This window comes from Cherax quadricarinatus, chromosome 83, assembly GCF_038502225.1.
Source record: "Cherax quadricarinatus isolate ZL_2023a chromosome 83, ASM3850222v1, whole genome shotgun sequence".
Classification (NCBI taxonomy): Eukaryota; Metazoa; Arthropoda; class Malacostraca; order Decapoda; family Parastacidae; genus Cherax; species Cherax quadricarinatus.
In genome coordinates this window covers 7039026-7053676 of record NC_091374.1, presented here as the reverse complement: position 1 = coordinate 7053676, position 14651 = coordinate 7039026, and the positions used below count along the sequence as shown (strand labels likewise).

The 14651-nt window shown below is 41.9% G+C and overlaps 1 protein-coding gene across 2 annotated transcripts in view; it reads right to left on the bottom strand.

Annotated features, from left to right (window-relative positions):
• Cth (Cystathionine gamma-lyase) overlaps positions 1–14304 on the bottom strand; it is a 35069-nt gene extending 20765 nt beyond the window's left edge. The window contains exon 1 of one of the 2 annotated variants that reach the window (XM_053796329.2): positions 14231–14304. The gene's annotated coding sequence lies outside the window, so the exon portion shown is untranslated. Of the gene's footprint in view, positions 1–8248; positions 8507–14230 lie in introns of those variants that run through there. The other variant, XM_053796328.2, reaches the window with a different exon arrangement.
• Between the last annotated feature and the right edge of the window lie 347 nt (positions 14305–14651).

The window sequence follows — 14651 nt, the reverse complement described above, 5'->3', positions numbered from 1 at the left end:
GTAAGAATAATCACTAAATCCCATCCCTGGCAACACACACCCCCACTCTTCATAGATCTAAACTTACTCCCTGTTCAGAACATCCACACTTACTACTGTGCAATCTATATCTACAGGACCTTAAATTCCAATATTAACCTTGACCTAAAATGCTTTCTTGATAGTTGTGACAGGATCCACAGGCATAACACCAGACACAAACATCTCTATGACATTCCCCGTGTTCGACTAAACCTTTACAAAAATTCAATGTATTTCAAAGGACCTAAAATCTGGAACACCCTACCTGAAAACTCTAGAACTGCAGACACATTCATCACTTTCAAAACTACAGTTAGAAAACATCTTATCTCCTTGATCCACCCTGACAACTAACTACATGATAACCACCTGATGGTTCAAAATTACACTCGCTCACCCACTGACTATAAACCCAAAAATACTAATCTTAATCTTAAAATAATAAATCCTAACTAGTCATAAGTTTGCCTATGATACTCAAATATAGACACCTTGTATTGTGCCAAAACAAAAGCATTCACACTGCTAAATTCACAAATTATGATGTAGTCACTTAGCCTTAATACTATAATCTGTAAGGATTTAATGTTAAGAATTAATCTAAGTCTGCCCAAAATGCCTAGCCATGCTAGGTGTCCTAGTGGCCCCCTCTGTAATTAGTATTTTATAACATGTAAACCACAAAATACCCAAAACCTGTAAACCCCACATTGTAACCATTATAGAGAATAAACTTGAATTGAATTGAACTGAATTAAGCCAGTGAATGGAAAAAAAATGTTTAGCATGGTCCAGCTTGTAGTACAATATGGTACATCTTGTCTGGGGCAACGCAGTAATGGGAGGTGACACAGTTAAGTACATACTGTACCATGTTTGTCTTGTTATTGGCAATGGATCAGGCTTCTACTTTTTGTGCAAAATAGCCCACATGGGTTGAGCACTTCTCATAAAATAAAATAAAAGGGACAGGATGTCTGACTTATCGAGGTTCTCCTCTTCCATTGTCCACAAAATCAATCATCCAGTTATGACTTGCAATGCCATGCCCATCAACATTAACAATGTCATGTCAATCTCTGACAAGAGCTGCCAGGGGAGACATTGCACAAGTAGTAATAAATACAAAAGCTAGGTGACAAAGGATAATTATGAAGGTGACAGCAGAAAAGGAAGGCATTGTTTTACAAAATCTTCCAACAAATTGCTTTCAAAAATCACAGTAGTAGTTATAAGTTATAAGCACAGCAGGACCCCCCATATCCACAGATTCAGTATCCACTGCTTCATTTATCCACGGTTTACTGTGGCCCAAAAATAACCCTTAAGTAGTGATGCTGGCAATTCTTCAAAGCCTAAGAGAAACCATGAAAAGCTTCCCTTCAATGAAAAGGTGCTCATTTTAGAATTATTTTGCTCAATTTATCAATTAAACTTATCATAGATATGTATGCAAACGAAAAATTACTTAAACGTATACAGAGTTTGCTACTATTCACGGTAGGTCTTGGAACGTATCTCTCATGGATACAGGGGGACTACTGTAGTTATAAGATTATTTTAAGGCTACCCAAAATGATCTATATAACCAGGGATTTTCCATAAAGTATATGTCAATAATGTCACCTTTCTGAAACATGTAAACCATACTAGGTAGAAATAAAAATTGTCAGCATTACCATCATTACATAACAGGTCTGAAATCAAGGGATGTATAAGGATTAGAAGGTAAGCGAGATGGCAATGCGACTTTGTTGAATTGAATGAGAGGCAGGAATTGTTTTTCCAACAATGGTCAGCATGACAAATGCAAGATTATGCAGATAATGGAGACTGATTTGAGCCTATTAGACACATGGAACAGCATTTTGCTAGGTAGACCAGAAGATAGGTGGGAAACTGGTATGCAAAAACACTTGGGAAAAGTATGAGTGGGTATGGAATAAGAAATTTAAAAACAGGTTAGTTATTTACGTGTTGGGAGACTTGATGAAGGATGTAGAAGGTACAACTGAATAGAGATATAATTTACCAAAGAAAAATGGCTTTGAAAGTGGTTTGGCAAGACAGAATTGGTCTCTGACAGTGAGTGATTTTGAGGCTGCCAGATTCTAATTTAGTCTGTATCATTGTAAACTTTTTTTTACACTCCATTTATGATATAAACTAACAAAAAATGTATTTATTAGCAGCCACAGTTCAGAGATATCTTCGCATTTGTTGGAGAGGAGAGAACTAAGGAATGGGAGCATACAGTATAATGAAGTAGAAGACTGCACAGGGAGCAGTCTCATATGAGAAAAATTAAATGGGAAAGAGTAAGAGAGATGCAAGGAAACGAGGGGGGGGGGTTGGCCTGTACATCGCAGAGTCACTTGTTTGCACAGAACTGCTTAATGCCTCAAATGATGTAGTGGAAGTTTTAGCAGTAAAGATTGAGAACCAAAACCTAGTCATTGAGGTAGTCTACAAGCCTCCGGAAGCAACATCCCAGCAATTCCAGGAACAGCTGTTAAAAATTGACCACTGTCTGGAAAATCTGCCAGCTCCTGCCCCCAACATCTTGCTCCTGGGGGATTTCAACTTAAGGCACCTAAAATGGAGAAATATAGCAAACAATGTTGTTGCAGTAATAACACCAGGAGGCAGCTCTGATGAGAACTCGCACACACACACACACGAGCTTTTAAATCTCTGCACAAAATTCAATTTAAACCAGCAAATAATAGAGCCTACTAGACTGGAGAATACACTAGACCTCATCTTCACTAACAATGAAGATCTGATACGAAATGTCACCATATCAAAAACAATATACTCAGATCACAACATAATTGAGGCTCAGACATGTATGCGCGGAGCCCCAGACCGACATAATGAGATTAGTTACGAGGGAGCCTTCACCAAATTCAACTTCAAGAACAAAAACAAAGTGGGATCAAGTAAACCAAGTCCTAACCGATATAAGCTGGGAAGATAGACTAAGCAACACAGACCCCAACTTATGCCTAGAACAGATTAACTCGGTGGCGCTCGATGTATGCACAAGGCTTATTCCTCTAAGAAAAAGGAGGAGTAGATGTAAAATAGAACGAGACAGGCGCTCCCTTTACAGGCAACGGAAAAGAATAACAGAGCGGCTGAAAGAGGTCAATATATCTGAAATGCGTACGGAGTCACTGGTCAGAGAAATAGCAAGCATCGAACTTAAGCTAAAGGAATCTTATAGGAGTCAGGAATCGCGGGAAGAACAAAGCCATAAATGAAATCGAAAGAAACCCAAAGTATTTCTTCCCCTATGCCAAATCAAAGTCGAGAACAACGTCCAGTATTGGGCCCCTACTTAAACAAGTTGGGTCCTACACAGATGACAGCAAAGAAATGAGCGAGCTACTCAAGTCCCAATATGACTCAGTTTTTAGCAAGCCGCTAAACAGACTGAGAGTCGAAGATCAAAATTAATTTTTTATGAGAGAGCCACAGAATTTGGTTAACACAAGCCTATCTGATGTTATCCTGACGCCAAATGACTTCGAACAGGCGATAAATGACATGCCCATGCACTCTGCCCCAGGGCCAGACTCATGGAACTCCGTGTTCATCAAGAACTGCAAGAAGCCCCTATCACGAGCTTTTACCATCCTACGGAGAGGGAGCATGGACATGGGGGTCATCCCACAGTTACTAAAAACAACAGACATAGCCCCACTCCACAAAGGGGGCAGTAAAGCAATAGCAAAGAACTACAGACCGATAGCACTAACATCCCATATCATAAAAATCTTTGAAAGGGTCCTAAGAAGCAAGATCACCACCCATCTAGAAACCCATCAATTACACAACCCAGGGCAACATGGGTTAACAGGTTGCTCCTGTCTGTCTCAACTACTGGATCACTACAACAAGGTCCTAGATGCACTAGAAGACAAAAAGAATGCAGATGTAATATATACAGACTTTGCAAAAGCCTTCGACAAGTGTGACCATGGCGTAATAGCGCACAAAATGCGTGCTAAAGGAATAACAGGAAAAGTTGGTCAATGGATCTATAATTTCCTCACTAACAGAACACAGAGAGCAGTAGTCAACAGAGTAAAGTCCGAGGCAGCTACCGTGAAAAGCTCTGTTCCACAAGGCACAGTACTCGCTCCCATCTTGTTCCTCATCCTCATATCTGACATAGACAAGGATATCAGCCACAGCACCATGTCTTCCTTTGCAGATGACACCCGAATCTGCATGACAGTGTCTTCTATTGCAGACACTGCAAGGCTCCAGGCGGACATCAACCAAATCTTTCAGTGGGCTGCAGAAAACAATATGAAGTTCAACGATGAGAAATTTCAGTTACTCAGATATGGTAAACACGAGGAAATTAAATCTTCGTCAGAGTACAAAACAAATTCTGGCCACAAAATAGAGCGAAACACCAACGTCAAAGACCTGGGAGTGATCATGTCGGAGGATCTCACCTTCAAGGACCATAACATTGTACCAATCGCATCTGCTAGAAAAATGACAGGATGGATAATGAGAACCTTCAAAACTAGGGATGCCAAGCCCATGATGACACTCTTCAGGTCACTTGTTCTATCTAGGCTGGAATATTGCTGCACACTAACAGCACCTTTCAAGGCAGGTGAAATTGGTGACCTAGAAAATGTACAGAGAACCTTCACGGCGTGCATAACGGAGATAAAACACCTCAATTACTGGGAGCGCTTGAGGTTCCTAAACCTGTATTCCCTGGAATGCAGGCGGGAGAGATACACGATTATATACACCTGGAAAATCCCAGAGGGACTAGTACCGAACTTGCACACGAAAATCACTCACTACGAAAGCAAAAGACTTGGCAGACGATGCAACATCCCCCCAATGAAAAGCAGGGGTGTCACTAGCACGTTAAGCGACCATTCAATAAGTGTCAGGGGCCCGAGACTGTTCAACTGCCTCCCAGCATACATAAGGGGGATTACCAACAGACCCCTGGCAGTCTTCAAGCTGGCACTGGACAAGCACCTAAAGTCGGTACCTGACCAGCCGGGCTGTGGCTCGTACGTTGGTTTGCGTGCAGCCAGCAGTAACAGCCTGGTTGATCAGGCTCTGATCCACCAGGAGGCCTGGTCACAGACCGGGCCGCGGGGCCGTTGACCCCCGGAACTCTCTCCAAGTAAACTCCAGGTAAGAGTGAATGGAAGAGAAAGAACAAAGGGTAGACGAAGGGAATGAGCAAGGAGGAGAAAGAACAATGGGAGAAAGAACAAAGGGGAGGGAGTAAAAGTAAGATAAGATTTCGTTCGGATTTTTAACCCTGGAGGGTTATCCACCCAGGATAACCCAACAAAGTCAGTGCGTCGTCGAGGACTGTAACTTATTTCCATTGGGGTCCTTAATCTTGTCCCCCAGGATGCGACCCACACCAGTCGACCAACACCCAGTTACCTGAACATTAAAATGGTATAAAATACCGACAGGTTGTTAGGTAAGACACATATGCAACAGTTAGGTATCTTTATTGTGAAACGTTTCGCCTACACAGTAGGCTTCTTCAGTCAAGTACAGGAAAGGTTGATAGAAGCAGAAGATACTTGAAGACGATGTAATCAGTCCATCACCCTTAAAGTTTTGAGGTGGTCAGTCCCTCAGTCTGGAGAAGAGCATTGTTCCATAGTATGAAACAATATGGAGAAGAAGTGACAGGATGGAGCTTTTATAGCGCCAAGAGGTGAGACGTAGGAGAGGTAAGAACTCAGATGTTGAGAGGTCCCTCTCAAATCCAGCCCCTCTCACTAGTGGAAGTTGCCGAAGTTGATTGCAGGTCTGTACCAAGATACCCTTGTGTTGCTGTGTCTGACAGATTGAACATTAAAATGGTATAAAATACCGACAGGTTGTTAGGTAAGACACATATGCAACAGTTAGGTATCTTTATTGTGAAACGTTTCGCCTACACAGTAGGCTTCTTCAGTCAAGTACAGGAAAGGTTGATAGAAGCAGAAGATACTTGTTTCATACTATGGAACAATGCTCTTCTCCAGACTGAGGGACTGACCACCTCAAAACTTTAAGGGTGATGGACTGATTACATCGTCTTCAAGTATCTTCTGCTTCTATCAACCTTTCCTGTACTTGACTGAAGAAGCCTACTGTGTAGGCGAAACGTTTCACAATAAAGATACCTAACTGTTGCATATGTGTCTTACCTAACACCCAGTTACCTATTTGCTGCTAGGTGAACAGGACAACTGGTGTAAGGAAACGTGTCGAAATGTTTCCACCCGCCGGGAATCGAACCCGGGCCCTCCGTGTGTGAAGCGGGAGCTTTAGCCACCAGGCCACCACGGCCAGGACGGATAGAATGAATGGCGTTAAAAAAAAAAAAAAAAAAAAAAAAAAAAAAAAAAAGGAAAAGGATCAAGAGCAAAGGAGGGGGGAAATAACCCAAGGGAAGGCCACAGGAGAGAAAAAGTGAATGAGGTTGGAGAAGAGCACAGGAAGAACAAGAAAATACCTGGGGAAAGATATGACTGGCGAGTAAAACAGCTCATAAATGCAAAGTCAGTTGACTATATAACCTTGAACCTACACCTCGCCACTCACCCTCCCTTCCCCTAAGCCAAGGTCAACTTTTTCTATCCTCCCTCCATTTCTCGTCTTCATGATCCAGTCACAACTACCGCTTCCCCATCGTTATGGAATTATTATATTAAAAAAGAAAACAAACAGTAAACCCGTACGAGTCATATTGGGGAGTTAAGATATACCTCACTATGCCAGTGTGATAACTGGCACACTGAAGACCCTTACCCTCATATTTCCTTACCATTTAACTATACAAAGGCTCGCATGCTCACTCCTCTTCAGGCTTCCCATTACAGGTTATCACTCATCCATTATACATCCAGTATTTTATTTCTACTTGTCACCCATGAAACATCCTAGAGTATTTCCTTCGTACTCTCACCCATTATGATTTAAGAACGTATAACTTTTGTACTCTTACTCATCTATTATATACTCAAAATTCCCTTCTAATGTTTTACCCGTGTTCCTTCCATGATTGCGTCACTTTACGCTGAATTTCAAATCCTTCTTCACTGATATACGTATATACAGGTGTGTATATAACTATGTTCACTGATATTCATGGCTTTAGAGGGAAGCAGCTCATTCTGTGAGTGGAAATTCACTGGAAACAAGTCACTGACTTTTTTTTGGGGTTATCCTAGGTTATCTACACATATGCTGCTATGTATGATAATTATGTAACTATTTGTGTATACCTGAATAAACTTACTTGTCTCTAGTTTATCCCGTTCGTATAGCTTATATACCCGTATTATTATTATAATCAAGGGGGAAGCGCTAAACCCGGAGGATTATACAGCACCTGGGGGGGGGATGTGGAAGGCATTCAGGCTTAATTCGGGGAACTGGAGCACAGATCCAATTCCCTAAATCAAGAGCCCCTCACCAACATCAAGGAACCTTCCTTGAGGGGTATATACCCGTAGCTATCCTTAATAGTAATAAACCGCAGCTCATTCTGATACTACATTGTGCATGCATCCCTCCAAGCTCATCCTACGTGTTAGTTTATTATACCCAGCTTATCCTGGTTGCTAGTTTATCATACCCAGCTCTTTCTTTGAGCGACTGAGGTCACAACGTATACAAATAGAAAGGCACAATACTGTGACTAGAACAATACACATAACTAGTATATAGAAGAATGATACTTACGACGTTTCGGTCGGACTTCGACCACTAGCTACTGGTGTGACTAGTTAATGGTCCAAGTTGGACCGAAACATCGTTGTAAGTTCCATTCTCCCTTGTGTAGGTTATCAAACGCATTTTTATCATGAACTAATTGTATCTAGTTACTTCACATATTACGGTTTCATCATTTATCTACTTAATTCGATAAAATAAATGCAATGTAAAATATTTCGAATATCATTAACAGAAATCACTGGGTCAGTTATAATATACAGTATTTAATTTATACCGTGTAGATACAATTTCAAAATGCTTTGCCTTCTTATCTTACGTTATCCCGGGCTAGTAGATAAGATTTCATTCAGATTTTTAACCCCGGAGGGTTAGCTACCCAGGACAACCCAAGGCAGTGCGTCATCGAGGACTGTCCTTTCCATTGTGGTCTTCAATCTTGTCCCCCAGGATGCGACCCACACCAGTCAACTAACACCCAGGTACCTACCTGCTGCTAGGTGAACAGAACAACGGGTGTAAGGAAACGCGTCGAAATGTCTCAACCCCGCCGGGAATAAGAGGCAGATTCGCAGTTTCTGTCCAGAAACGTATCTTGACGAGGGGTCTCAGTTAAATGTGGACCAGCTCAGCAGACAACCGCTGGGGTGCAAGTGATGGCCAAGTTATCTAACATGTGGAAGATACGAGATATTGGGATTATTCAACAAGACCGGCCGAGCCTTCCTCTCCATTAGTCAAAAACCTCCACCGCACAGCCAACCAACAACGTGTATGTCCCACACTCTGGTCCAATGAGCATCTTGAACCACACTTCCACCGTCCAATCGTATGGTGGCACGAGAAGTGCTCACTGTGAAACGAAAAAATCTGTCGCACAGACAGGTGCTGCGGGATGCCGTGGATTTAGCGGCTGGTACTAATGTAACAGCTGTGGCTGGAGTTATTAATTCACATCGACTGCACTCAAGCAATCAAGGTCACAATTCACCTGCACAGTAACATCAAGAATACTAAAATCCTTAAAATCGAGATTAAGGTTCATCTCGGTACATAATGTCTTAGAAACAAAGATTGTTTTGCCCAACACTATTAAGCAGGTCACTGTTGCGTATATTAGTTTAGTCCTCTTGCTCTAGGATGCAACTTACAACACTTGACTAACACTCAGATACAAACTTTGTTACTGTCTACATGCGAGTTCTTGCCTCGTACATTTATCACGTTAAAAAACTCAATTCTGACCCAAGATAAGTTTGGAAGGATTAAGCTAATCTATAGTGTTAATTTTTGCAAGGTTAGGCTCGAGATAGTTTTATTACAAAAACGAAAGAGAATACTAAGTCAATTTCCAGTCACGTCTATCAATGCATAAGAATTTTGATTTGAAAAGTATTATTTTTACAGCAACTCACCTTGGAGGAATCTTTTTTTTTTTTTTAGATTAAAATGCACTTTGGTTATGTTAGCTACATAAAGCGGCAGATGATTTTGTTGGGTTTATTATTAATCCGGAGGGTTAGTAACCCAGGATAACCCAATAAAGTAAGAGCGCCATCGGGTACCGTCGGTTATTTTCCACTGATTCATTTAATATCTACCTCCAGGATGCGACCCACAACAGTAGAGTAACACCCAGGTACCTACTTACTGCTAGGTGTACAGGGACAGCTGGTGTAAGAAAACATTCCCAACGATTCACCTATGCCGGGGATCGTTCCCCGTTACCTCAGTGTGTTAGCCGAGTACGCTACCAACCGAGACACGAGCACTTATTTTCTCCTATACCGTGGCAATTGCGCCTGCAGCTATTTAGATTATACAATTATATTCAAGGGGAGTGCTAAACCCATAGGGGTCATACAGCTCTTGGAGAATGAGAATTAATCAGGTTTGATCAAATATCTTGGCTCACTTGGCAGCGCCTCAGCTCGCACTGAGGGACCACGGTTCGATCCCTGGACGAGTAGAAGCTTTGGCAAGTTTTCTCGCACCTATTTTGTTCGTACGTCAGGGTGCGTGCGGCCAAGAGTAACTGCCTGGTTGATCAGGCCATGATCTACCATGAGGCCTGGTCACAGACCGGGCCGCGGGAGCGTTGACCCCCGAAACCCTCTCCAGGTATACTTTCCGTTTATCTATCACTAATTAGGTACCTGGGTGTTAGCAATGGTGTGGGTCGCATCCCGGGGAGGGCATTATAGGACCCCTATGGTAACAAGACATCCTGATTATTAATCCGGAAGGTTAATCCCAACAAAATCTTCATCAAGCAAATTTTAAATTAAAAATTATTGTACAGTAACTTGTTTACCTGGAGAGAGTTCCGGGGGTCAACGCCCCCGCGGCCCGGTCTGTGACCAGGCCTCCTGGTGGATCAGAGCCTGATCAACCAGGCTGTTGCTGCTGGCTGCACGCAAACCAACGTACGAGCCACAGCCCGGCTGATCCGGAACTGACTTTAGGTGCTTGTCCAGTGTCAGCTTGAAGATTGCCAGGGGTCTGTTGGTAATCCCCCTTATGTGTGCTGGGAGGCAGTTGAACAGTCTCGGGCCCCTGACACTTATTGTATGGTCTCTTAACGTGCTAGTGACACCCCTGCTTTTCATTGGGGGGATGGTGCATCGTCTGCCAAGTCTTTTGCTTTCGTAGTGAGTGATTTTCGTGTGCAAGTTCGGTACTAGTCCCTCTAGGATTTTCCAGGTGTATATAATCATGTATCTCTCCCTCCTGCGTTCCAGGGAATACAGGTTTAGGAACCTCAAGCGCTCCCAATAATTGAGGTGTTTTATCTCCGTTATGCGCGCCGTGAAAGTTCTCTGTACATTTTCTAGGTCGGCAATTTCACCTGCCTTGAAAGGTGCTGTTAGTGTGCAGCAATATTCCAGCCTAGATAGAACAAGTGACCTGAAGAGTGTCATCATGGGCTTGGCATCCCTAGTTTTGAAGGTTCTCATTATCCATCCTGTCATTTTTCTAGCAGATGCGATTGATACAATGTTATGGTCCTTGAAGGTGAGATCCTCCGACATGATCACTCCCAGGTCTTTGACGTTGGTGTTTCGCTCTATTTTGTGGCCAGAATTTGTTTTGTACTCTGATGAAGATTTAATTTCCTCATGTTTACCATATCTGAGTAATTGAAATTTCTCATCGTTGAACTTCATAGTGTTTTCTGCAGCCCACTGAAAGATTTGGTTGATGTCCGCCTGGAGCTTTGCAGTGTCTGCAATGGAAGACACTGTCATGCAGATTCGGGTGTCATCTGCAAAGGAAGACACGGTGCTGTGGCTGACATCCTTGTCTAGGTAAGATAAGATTTCGTTCGGATTTTTAACCCCGGAGGGTTAGCCACCCAGGATAACCCAAGAAAGTCAGTGCGTCTTCGAGGACTGTCTAACTTATTTCCATTGGGGTCCTTAATCTTGTCCCCCAGGATGCGACCCACACCAGTCGACTAACACCCAGGTACCTATTTGCTGCTAGGTGAACAGGACAACAGGTGTAAGGAAACGTGTCAAATGTTTCCACCCGCCGGGAATCGAACCCGGGCCCTCCGTGTGTGAAGCGGGAGCTTTAGCCACCAGACCACCGGGCCACTATGTCGGATATGAGGATGAGGAACAAGATGGGAGCGAGTACTGTGCCTTGTGGAACAAAGCTTTTCACCGTAGCTGCCTCGGACTTTACTCTGTTGACGACTACTCTCTGTGTTCTGTTAGTGAGGAAATTATAGATCCATCGACCGACTTTTCCTGTTATTCCTTTAGCACGCATTTTGTGCGCTATTACACCATGGTCACACTTGTCGAAGGCTTTTGCAAAGTCTGTATATATTACATCTGCATTCTTTTTGTCTTCTAGTGCATTTAGGACCTTGTCGTAGTGATCCAATAGTTGAGACAGACAGGAGCGACCTGTTCTAAACCCATGTTGCCCTTCGTTGTGTAACTGATGGGTTTCTAGATGGGTGGTGATCTTGCTTCTTAGGACCCTTTCAAAAATGTTTATGATATGTGATGTTAGTGTTATTGGTCTGTAGTTCTTTGCTGTTGCTTTACTGCCCCCTTTGTGGAGTGGGGCTATGTCTGTTGTTTTTAGTAACTGTGGGACGACCCCCGTGTCCATGCTCCCTCTCCATAGGATGGAAAAGGCTCGTGATAGGGGTTTCTTGCAGTTCTTGATGAACACAGAGTTCCATGAGTCTGGCCCAGGGGGAGAGTGCATGGGCATGTCATTTATCGCCTGTTCGAAGTCATTTGGCGTCAGGATAACATCGGATAGGCTTGTGTTAATCAAATTTTGTGGCTCTCTCATAAAAAATTCATTTTGATCTTCGACTCTCAGTCTGGTTAGCGGCTTGCTAAAAACTGAGTTATATTGGGACTTATGTAGCTCACTCATTTCCTTGCTGTCATCTGTGTAGGACCCATCTTGTTTAAAAGTAGGGGCCCAATACTGGACGTTGTTCTCGATTTTGATTTGGCATAGGAGAAGAAATACTTTGGGTCTCTTTCGATTTCATTTATGGCTTTTAGTTCTTCCCGCGATTCCTGACTCCTAAAGGATTCTTTTAGCTTAAGTTCGATGCTTGCTATTTCTCTGACCAGTGTCTCCCTACGCATTTCAGATATATTGACCTCTTTTAGCCGCTCTGTTATTCTTTTCCGTCGCCTGTAAAGGGAGCGCCTGTCTCTTTCTATTTTACATCTACTCCTCCTTTTTCTTAGAGGAATAAGCCAGGTGCATACATCGAGTGCCACCGAGTTAATCTGTTCTAGGCATAAGTTGGGGTCTGTGTTGCTTAGTATATCTTCCCAGCTTATATCGGTTAGGACTTGGTTTACTTGGTCCCACTTTATGTTTTTGTTATTGAAGTTGAATTTGGTGAATGCTCCCTCGTGACTAATCTCATTATGTCGGTCTGGGACTCCGCGCATACATGACTGAACCTCAATTATGTTGTGATCTGAGTATATTGTTTTTGATATGGTGACATTTCTTATCAGATCATCATTATAGTGAAGATGAGGTCTAGTGTATTCTCCAGTCTAGTAGGCTCTATTATTTGTGTAAATTAATTTAGGATAACCCAATAAAACCAAACCCAGTGGCTTATTTAACCTTGAAGGATTCAACGACCACAAAGGCACTTTCAGTGATATAACGACCACAAAGGCACTTTCAGTAACATAACGACCACAAAGGCACTTTCAGTAACATAACGACCACAAAGGCACTTTCAGTAACATAACGACCACAAAGGCACTTTCAGTAACATAACGACCACAAAGGCACTTTCAGTGATATAACGACCACAAAGGCACTTTCAGTGATATAACGACCACAAAGGCACTTTCAGTAACATAACGACCACAAAGGCACTTTCAGTAACATAACGACCACAAAGGCACTTTCAGTGATATAACGACCGCAAAGGCACTTTCAGTAACATAACGACCACAAAGGCACTTTCAGTAACATAACGACCACAAAGGCACTTTCAGTAACATAACGACCACAAAGGCACTTTCAGTAACATAACGACCACAAAGGCACTTTCAGTAACATAACGACCACAAAGGCACTTTCAGTGATATAACGACCACAAAGGCACTTTCAGTGATATAACGACCACAAAGGCACTTTCAGTAACATAACGACCACAAAGGCACTTTCAGTAACATAACGACCACAAAGGCACTTTCAGTGATATAACGACCACAAAGGCACTTTCAGTAACATAACGACCACAAAGGCACTTTCAGTAACATAACGACCACAAAGGCACTTTCAGTAACATAACGACCACAAAGGCACTTTCAGTGATATAACGACCACAAAGGCACTTTCAGTGATATAACGACCACAAAGGCACTTTCAGTAACATAACGACCACAAAGGCACTTTCAGTAACATAACGACCACAAAGGCACTTTCAGTGATATAACGACCACAAAGGCACTTTCAGTGATATAACGACCAAAAAGGCACTTTCAGTAACATAACGACCACAAAGGTACTTTAAGTGATAAAACGACCACAAAGGCACTTTCAGTAACATAATAACCACAAAAACACTGATATAACGACCACAAAACCACATTTATTTTTTGATACATACGACACATTTTTTTCCTATTTTGGAATATATTAACTTAAAATAACAAGGGATAAATAAATCCGTCAAGAATCTTTCCTAAACTCGTAACCTGATACAGTGTGTCACCACACATGCACACTAAATTAAACATTTAAAATATTAGTAATGGCGATAAAAATGTTTTAAATCCAAAAATAGTGAACATGTGATGAAATTTAGTGTGAAATCAATCTGGAATTCAGTAAATCGAATTAAGTTTCGTTGAAGCCATCTTGTTTAAAAATCACACCAGATACTTTCATTTTGCTTAAAAATAACTGGAAATACTAATTTTATAGATGATAGCATGGAGAAGACAGCCTCACTAACCTTCCCCCTTGTAAGTGTTTGTGTCGTCTGAAGCAGTAGTCTGCCAGCCACATCTGCCATCATATACTTCGTACCTTAGGCTTAATGTTGTTGTGCATTATTTTTACAAATTCAAACTTTATTCTCTATAAAGATTACAATGTTGAATTTACAGAATTTGGTTGTTGTGTGGTTTACATGTAGTTAAATAATGATTACAGAGTGTACCACTAGAACACCTAGCATGGCTAGGCATTTCGGGCAGACTTAGTTTAATTCTTTATTTTAAAATATTACAAATTATGAGGTAAGTTGGTATTATGGCTAAGTGACTAAATATTAGTTTGTGAGTTTAGCAATGTGAATGCTTTTGTTTTGGCACAATACATAGTTTCAGTATTGGAGTATCATAGGATTTATTATTTTAAGATTGAGATTAATA